The sequence below is a fragment of the Danaus plexippus genome, chromosome 27, assembly GCF_018135715.1.
Source record: "Danaus plexippus chromosome 27, MEX_DaPlex, whole genome shotgun sequence".
Lineage (NCBI taxonomy): Eukaryota > Metazoa > Arthropoda > Insecta > Lepidoptera > Nymphalidae > Danaus > Danaus plexippus.
Window position 1 is genome coordinate 3166343 of NC_083555.1, and position 10194 is coordinate 3176536.

At 29.9% G+C, this 10194-nt stretch overlaps 1 long non-coding RNA gene across 1 annotated transcript; it reads left to right on the top strand.

Annotated features, from left to right (window-relative positions):
* Window positions 1-334: 334 nt before the first annotated feature.
* Window positions 335-9432, top strand: LOC133319742 (uncharacterized). Its single transcript, XR_009753256.1, has 3 exons — window positions 335-487; window positions 932-1029; window positions 8633-9432. It is a non-coding gene; the product is annotated as an uncharacterized LOC133319742 (long non-coding RNA).
* The last annotated feature ends 762 nt before the right edge of the window (window positions 9433-10194 follow it).

Sequence of the window (10194 nt, forward strand, 5' to 3'; positions counted from 1 at the left end):
AATTAAATTTTAGACACTTTGTAGTTTAAATTTATTCTTTATATGGTAGACTAATGACTGGTTTGAATTAAGGAGAAATGATATTTTTATGAAGCGTTTTATTCTGTTAGAACTCATGATTATAAAGATATATGAATTATTATATGTGTTAAGTACGCGCTACATATTATAAAATAAATGAACATCGCCGGGGCAACATCGTTGTATGGATATAATATCATATAACGAGTGACGCCGCTGACTCCGCGGAACGAACACCGAGCCGTGTGAACCAGAAGATTCCTGATACCACACGAGCTATGGAATGGGATTGCCATCCTAACATCGGGGCAATCATGTAGTCTCAGGTATAGGTTATAAGTTTTAATATGTAATTCTTATAATATATACATATAAGTATGTTTTGTAGTTTTCCTGGAACCTCCGGATGCCACCTTATATAATTTATGTTCGTAGTAGGCGAGGTATGAGTACATATACAAGTCTGGTAAGTAAGACATTTTTCCAGTAACATTTCACTTTAAAACAACTCGCATAAAATTATCCGATTCAACTCAGCAAAATCATCGGAAAAATATTTAAGTATTAAGAAAAGTACGAAAGAATTTTTTTCCAAATAGATAGGTTTTATTCAGCAGATTTTAATTGAAAACCGGCAGACGTATAAGTTAGATCCTAGCATCAGTTCCAAGGTTGAACGAGGCTCTAAACGTCATAGTCATGGTTTCTATCTTTAGTTGTTTTATAAAATATTCATAAATTCAGACTTATTCTTTAAAATTGTTTTAATTTTATTAACTAACATAAACGAGAAGATATTTTTTTTACGATTAACAAAACTAATAAGTCATAGATCGCAGTAATTTTGAAAAGAACTGCTGAAAAGTCTGTTTAAAATTGAAAATTATCTCAAACGATGTGTTTGTTTCAGGAAATGTATTATATTATATATTTACATGTAAGTGATTTAATATATGCTGTATAAGAATGGAAGAGGAGAGTGGAAAAGGCTATAAATTTTCATGTAAGGTGAGATATATAATATTTTTAGTATAGAGATTTATGACGGTACTGTAAACAATATTATTCATATTCTTTCACAATGTACTAAAACATTATTATTCTTCGTTTAATACATTAGCGGTTATTTTATTCCTTAACCATAGTTTTACGTCTTTAATGATCCGTTCATAAATAAATCTATCCCTAAACTATTAATTTCCTTATAATCTCAATGAGTTATATATATTATAAAGTATCATGGGATTAAAAACACATTCACGTGTTTTTCACGTTTTTTTCACGTTCCGTGTGTTTAATTAAGATACTTTTTTGCTTTAGAAGTGTCAGCTTTTTCTTTTTAAATACTTTCTTTTTGTGGGTTCAGATAATTTCACCTCGTGCTTTCATACAAAAACATCTAGTAAATTAATTCTTAACTATATGATCACTCCACGTATTAATATATCATAATGATTTTAGAAATCAAAATTTAAGCATAATTATAGTAAAAATGAAAATTTTGTACTTTACATACAAATAGCTGTTGAATAATATGATTAATTCAGACTTTAGGGATGATGAGGATATTATGTACATAATAAAAAAGAAACTGTTGAATTTTTTACACAAATATGAAAAAGTTACATTTAATATAGATTAGTAGGTATAAATAATCTCTTTCAATTACTCTAGAGACTCTAGAGACTCTAGAGTCTAGAGACTAATTTAACTAGTTTAGCTGAAGGAACGTTCAACATCGAGTAAATTGAAATATATTTGTCGCATTCATATGACGGAAACAATTTAAGCGTATATATATTGGCATTATTACATATAAATTGTATTTGAAGATCAATACTATCTGGTTACAGTAACAGTAATAAATTTGAATGGTAAATATATATGTTTAATTCATTGAAATAGTTATCCCATATAAAATAGTTAAACTGTGGCAATGCAAAGGCATAACTAAAGAATTATATATACTGAACGAGCAGGTTATAGAAAACGGAACTCAATGCTGTTTATTTGATCTCGATAACAAAATTAAATATTGCACGTTCAGTGCTTCGTTACGCCTTGACTGTTTCTTCACCGAGTCACGAGTCCTCGCGTCGTTGCTACCAGTTTTGTAGCAGGCGTTCTGTCGTTTATTACGGGCTCCAACATATGCAATAAGTTATTATAATTTAAAGTCCCTTCATCTCTTAAAATACAATATTGTTACTGAGCTTTGTGATAGCGCTTAAAATAATCTATTGAGAATATTGGTGTTGTACCTTAAACTTAATAATTTATATCATACAAGGCCAATATGAGGTTTTATCAGCGACGTCATGGTGAAGATGCGAGAAGTTTAATTAAGTTCATCTCTTAAATTGTTTCCGGTGTTGGCTGGCGGAGAGGGTGTGACGTCACACCAGTCTTTAAACAAACTGTCGGTTAGGCGTGACTTAATCGTGCAGTGTGACGCCAATAACGACACAAACTCGTTGACAATGAGGCATATTGTTTTTATAGAAACAGTACAGAATAGACTTTACTTAAATGATTAATTTTGGTATATGAGGTATTTTGCTTAGTATATAATGTAGCGGAAAAACAGTCAAGTTATAAATATTAGCTTCGGCGTCAGATAAAACATATGTCCAATGTATTATAGTGTGTTATGAGCACATATTTATTTGGTCAATTTGGTAACATTCTGTTGAGTATAATCAATAAAGATTAATAATGGATTTTTTCCTCAATCCTTAACGAATGTCAATAATACAAAGTGTTAAAACCAAGACAGCTTTATACCGGATATCTTTACCGTATCTTATAAAGATGCAAAACCGTTTTGGAGCCAACGTTTGAATTGGCTATTCAAAACTTGCGTAGGTCATCCAAGTTTCAAAAGTAGTTACTGGACTTGAGTGAACCCAATCACAAGTTTCAACATAGCATTAATTCTTGTGTACATTTAATATGATATTCATTCACAAACTTGTGTCATGTGTCACGCGCTGTGTCACAAAACACCTGTACGTTTTACTTGAGTCATATGAGGGTTTCATTATTAATGTTGCCCTGTTTGTCTTTCTTATTGTTGAGAATATAATAAAGAGAGAGAGAGAGAGAGAGAGAGAAGAGATTATTTTTATCTACCTCATCTTCAAAAAGTTCTAGGAAGTATAAAAATCATTGATAGGCATAAAATAATCATTTAAAATAATTTTTAATTGACTTTTTGACCTAAAAAATAAATCGTCAGTAAGTTTTCAAATAGAATATTTGTTGTGGTATTTATTTACACGCCAAAATAACAATTTACGAACAAAAAAGCCTTCATTATTAATAATAATTTGTTCATTTAATTATAGTATGGCCAAAATTCGTGCCCTTTCTACCTCTACACTTAGAACTTAGACGAATAAAATTGCATATTTTATTTCAATAAAAAAAACGACTATTTAAAACATATCACGTGTTTCTCACAATCTTCTAGTATTGCTAAAAGAACGATTTATACATGGTTATATCAAGTCTGTTTTGACCCAATCGAGGTTAGGTTATAATATAAAAGTAATTTGACTTTCATATCAGTGGCATCTTTCTGAATTTGTCTCGAATTCAGTTCGATTAAAGAACTAAGAATAAGGACTACAAGCAAATATTGTGAATATAAGTAGACTCGGCACCAATCGTATGCTTTCAATTTATAATAAAATTTTTATAAATTTAAATATTTGTATAGATTCTCACCTATGAAATTAATAGTAGAATAAGTAATAAAATAATCTATTTTAAATTAATTCACGTAATAAAAGTTAACGCCGGGTTTATTAACTCAGTATTTTAATTTCAGCGCCCGCGACCTTCGTTAGTTGTGACACGACTCACACATGACGAAACTTTTAATTTACTTTCATGTGACCAATGTCACGTTCACGTGAACTAAATTTATATACGTTATTTAATGTTTTTTGTGACACAGGGTATCAGCAAGTCCAGCTGATGATACACGAAGGACTTAACAGTAACCGACGTTAATATTTTTTAAAAGTTGCCTTTTACAGTGGCTATTGTATATGTTCATGTCGAAGTTAAGTACTGTTATCGATTTAGTCGTTGTTAAACGCGGTTATTTCAATACTTATCCTAAAATAATCACTTAAAGTTTTCAAAATATATAGAAAAAGCTTTAAAAAAAAAATACCCTACCCTCTCTTTATATGGATTGTGATAAAAAATGCTTTCATCATTTACGATGTGAATTTTTGGTGGAATGTTACGATTTAGTTACTGAAAATATTGATAACGGGTAAGGTGATATGAAACTTGTTAAGCCATAAGCTGATGCAAAGTTATAAACAGGCCTTCCGGTGTGGTCAGTGGTACACGCATTTGGGTCACTTAAGATCACTAACGAGATACCTCCAGGGGATAGCGGTGGAGCACAATTTCAGTAGCCATCTGGTAATGTCCGGAAAGACGGTCGACTTCACTGACTACTATGACACTTGTAATAATAAGAATAAACACAAGCTGGCCCACAGTAATTTACTTACACCCATAGAATTGATACGTCTCGCTATTCAAGGTTGTAAAGACGAGGAAGACTATCCGGGATAGTATAGGTGGATTTATCACCAGGATTTGATATCCGGTTCACCGTCCAGAACAAAGGTACCATGTGTAAGTGGTAATGGACATAGCTATGATTTGAGTGAACTTCCCTTATAAAAAATCAAATTTAGTGTATAAAGGGGTGTCGTGTCACCCTTAATATAAATTTTTATGACAGCCATAAGTTTTATTTCCGCAGAATGCCTCTAACTTTACATTAATCTGCTGAAAATTTATGACTCAAAAAAAGGTTTTTCTTTTGGTGGATATAATTTTTTTTTAAATTAGTAAGAAAACATTATATCAGTGTCTCGGTTACATGTACTTTTGTTGCTTTTATTTGACTAGTCGGCAAAAATAAGCTTTTCGTATAATGGAAGGTTGAGAAAAATTTACTATTATACATTAAACCGTGGTCACTGGTAGACGAGATGGAAGTGTCAGTGATGTTTCGGTTGCTGCAAAGGGACCGAAACTTCGGGATTACGTAGGTGTTATGTAATATAAAACGCGTACTAACCTTAGTGTAGTGTATATATATATATATATATATATATATATTATTGTTAATAATAGACTTATAATTTATATATAATGTTTATTTTACACGGTCTGAAATTGTACTTTGCTTCAGAAAGTCTTACAGAATAGAAAATAAAATTCATTGAGTTCTACTTTGTAACAACAGAAAGTCGAAGCGGATTGTATTGTAAAAGTTCTCTAACAGAAAGTAAGATACCGTTTTCTGTCTAGAACAGTAGTTTGCATGATAGTGGATTGTGTGTAACGTTTGTTCAAAGCGGTCTCTTTATTAGTTTTGTACTGTAGTATTTAGAATTAAACACGATCTTTAGCAATATTTCTTATGTACCAAGACATTTTTAATAATTGAGAGGTCTAGATTGTGAATTGGGGCTAACAGAGATTTGTCGTCATTAAAGTTACGCCTATTTTTGCTAAAAAATAAGCGAATAGCAGAGATTTCAGTGAAAGAATGTAACGATTTGATTGTTGAAAAGTTCAATGATTTGAAAGTAATTTAAATTTGATTGAATAAGCCGACATCTTTATCATCTGAAGGACTGAGAATTATTTATTTATTTCTTATGTCGTTCCTGTAACAGGCCCAATTCTGAAATGAACTTTGAAACTGAAATTACGGTAAGTCGTGTACAGCCATCCAAATAGTATCACAATACCGTTGTTGTGATATCATTCAATAGAAATGTGGTATAAGTTTGTTGAATGGTTAGTAAGAAAAATTTTGTGTTGCAGAACTTATCGGCTTAAAATGTTGAATCATTTCTTTCCGTCTGTCCTATTAGTTTGAACTTTACGAGCTATTAAAGGTCGCAGCGTTTTTATAAACAAAAGACGATACAATATTTTCTGATGAATGAAGAACTACAAATAGTTCCTAAAGGAAATCAGTTAATAATCAAAAAAAGTACTCGTCAAATACTTAACGAAAGTTTACGTTGTATTATCAAGTTACGTATATTTTAAAGGTCAGCTCTGTTTATTTTTTATTATCCAACAATGCCAACGGAAAGATAACATTAACTTAAAATTGTGAGAAAAATATTTTTCAAAAATTGTCTTCATTCCATTCTACGTTTTTGCAATAATTAATTGTGATGTTTATTCGCAGATTGTTTCAATATTTTATTATTAAATTATCTTTACTATAACATGCGTAAAGCGTTAAGTGATCATTTATTATATAGCGATAGCTATAGATTAGATTAAAAAAGATATAACTGAATTTTCGTGATCCAAAAGCTATAATATGCAAAATATCGAAAAAGAAAATATATTGCTTTCCTGAGAATAATATTACAACCAGACACTAATTTAAGGGCTAGAGTTCTGTAAATTGCCTCGACTTTCTGGAAATTTTGAGATTTTGTTTGAATTTTATTTTGGTATGGAATTAAGAAAATGTTAATTTTATACCACATTCTATGGGTTTACAAAAAAAAAAAACTTTTAAATCACATAGCTGTGCGGAGGCATCTGTTATTTAATTTAAAGTGTCGTTGACATTGGGGCCGCAAAAAGCGATCGAATTGTATAGAATTTCTGTAAACAGACTTCAGAAAAATTTAACGACTTCATATCGTTCCGCCAGCAATCTTATTTTTTGTATAACACATAACTTTATGCTTTAGAGTTTCTGTGTTTAAGAAGAATTGGTAACGAAGAAACATAACGTTAGATTTTTTAATATTAGTAACATTTAACAATAGTAATAAGGTTTTAAACATACAATAATCCCATTTCCTGTGAGTTACGTCGTGACATTTTCTATCAAATTACGTGCGCAATACACCAGGCTAATATTAAAGCGATGTTATACTTAGTAATTATATCAAAGGCTTTCCACTAATGTACATATGGTTATCAAAATATATTACAATTTTGATGTCATTTATAAAATAAGGGAATAACAGTCTTTACTGTATAGTAACCCTTTGTATTGTCCTTACTTCTATCAAATTTTTTTTGCATTTTGTTAAGAAACAATGAATAGCTAGTGTAAAGTATTTGTCTTGATTATGCAGCGTGTTCACGGATGTGGGATTTTATGTTTTTTCCCAGGCCCCAGGTGTTAAATAGATTTCAGCTGTCTTCTCTATCGAAATTTTGATATTTTTAGCTTCTTATGATATTAGAATTGAAGGTTAATCAAATTCGAACGTGGTTTTATATATTAGTATGATCTAATATAGCCACAGAATGTATATATTATTGTAAATCATAATTTAAAAAGATCATTGATGTGAAAAGGGTTTGAAATGAACAATTGTAATCAAGTCGTTTAGTAAATACCGACAAGAAAACACATTTAAAATTCTATAAGGCCATACATTATTTTTCTTTACCTTGACCTTGACTTGTTTTTTTGACCGGAATGATTGATCTGAATGTAGACTTTCAAAGCCTTGGATCATGGACGAGTAATTACGATATAATATAATATATATAACTTGAGAAATAGTACGGACAATACTTGCGTTTTTTCAATCGCATTTTTTCTATACCAAGTAACATACTTGTTGGTTTCTAGTTTCATATAAAGCACATAACTTATCTCAGTTCACTTTCTCACTGCACTCGTATACATAGATATGGTACGATGAAAATGAGGTTTAAAAAATGTGTACTATACTTTATCAGCATTTCTCCTTGAGTAATATTTTTTTGTTGCGCATAATTTAACGAACATCAGAAATAAAAATGACTGAACTATTTTCATTCAATACATTGTATATTTTTCCACCTCAATGTTAAGGATGGTGATGTTTAGAAGATTTCATCTCGTTTTTAATAATACGTGCGAAACGAATTATGTCTTTAAAATGTCTGCCGTTTCGTGATATGTAATCTACATTAATGTACAGCTAAATGATAATCCTCTTGATGTTTACAGACAATTATAATTATATAAAGTAGGCTTACACGTTTATTAGTATAGAAAATACAAAGAGTTCTGTTTTTTATCTCAATCATTTAAATGACTACTTTAAAATAAAGAGCACTAAGAAGTCAGTTATAATATTTATATTTAAATAATGAAAAGAAAAAAATACTAGCCAGCGTTAACAAACAAAGGAGGGTCTTGTAATAACTTTAAAAAATAAATAAACCTCAATAAAAAAAATTCAATTAATCAACAAATCAGATTTTGCTGTAGTATCTGAAAAACAATAATATTTAAACAAATATGGTTATGTTTAAATTATAAACTAAAGCTGGTTCTTTTTAATTTAAAAATATACAAATACATTGAATTAAGTCATTGAAATAGTCATCACAACGTTTAAGAGGGTCCAATTGTTTTCCGAGAGGGCTTACGATAACATTTAATTGAATTTGAACATCGTAGATTTAATTTGTAATATTTAATTAATGAAAGCAACATATAAAAATAAACGATAATCAAAATCTATCTCATTGTTCTCGTTCAAAAAAGAAATATTTTATTTTTCTCCTAATCTTTTTCTATTTCTTAAAGCTTCAACGTCTACAAGTGATAGTGATTGGAAAAATGGAGGTAAACGGATCTGAAAAAATGGCCTTTCAACATCCAGAAATGTTCTGAGATCGTGAATGCTGCAAAAAAATTTCTCCTCCCGAAAGAAAAGACAATTACATACAGGTGATTGTAGAACTTAAGTGTGAAATAGAAAATATATAGATAAATTAAAATATACCACTTCATAATGATACACTTTTGGGCTTGTTTTTTTAATAAGAATGTGCCTTAATTTTAGTTATTTATATACTATGATATGTGCTCTCGTAAAATCTATCAGCGATTTATTAAAAATCAATCTACCCTATGACTCCACACATCACTCGTGGCAACTCCGCACATAATGGCAGCAGTGCTCATTACAGTACAGTTATGTAAATAGGGAAGCTATCGTAGGCATTTGTAAACGAAAAGATTGTTTTTCATTTAAATCTGAAACATTATATAAGAAGATGTTTTTAACATTAATTGTATGACTCTTAAATATTTAGAAGATAGTGAAACAGTTGGACAGTTTATTTGTTTAGTCTTTTCAAATTTGTAAAATAGTTTTATTTATACATATATGAGATTTAAGAGATATAAAAAAATGTCGATGTCCCCAGATATGCAGATGTGATACGTTAAAAATGTGTTAAAATTTCTTCAAAATCACAAACCTTTTGGGATTACTCCGGACCTTATATTATGAATGACTCTTGGTGTCCTTTTTTAATGAGTAGTTTAAAGGATTTCTTTGATAGACAAGTTTAATTTGATTGAAGTCTTTAAAATTACTCGTTTAGAGAGTTTTATGTAACTATTTAACGAAACTTGCCAGAATCAGTTGAACAAGTTTTTTTTGCACAAATAATTAAATTATACTTAATAACACTTAAAAACATTCTTACTGTTATAACCATCGTATAGAATATTTTAAATGAAACCTACCTGGGTCGCAAGTCCCAGGCACTGTTGAAGCTCCAATCCTGCAAAGCGATGGACCCGGCACTCGCACGGTGAGAAGTTTCGTCTCCTTCGCACCTTTCAGATCTGTTCAGTGTATAAACAATATTATTTGATATGATTTCGGACACTGATACGGTTAATAACCTTAGTTAATTATCGAATACAACATTTATGTTAATGTTAATTAATTACATACACTATTAGGTTTCATTTACACGTGAGTGAGAAAATCATGTCAATTTAATTGCGTTACCCAACAGATGGAATACATTGATAACCAACTGAGAGCTGGATATTATAACAAAAAATAAAGTTATATTAATAGTTATAAGTAAGAGAATTGTTTTATTTACATATATATATATATATATATATATTTGATATTTCATAGAACGATAACTAGTGAAGATCACAGGAATAAGGACTTGATATTGTAATAGTTTAAGAGCTTTATTGGTTTACGAACTATATTTAGTTTTGTTATTTCTGCAAGTATATCTGAGTCACATAATATTACTGAATTTTATAATACACATCAGTTTATAATTCTAATTTAACCACTGAAAATATTGATACATCTACCTTTAGCAGAT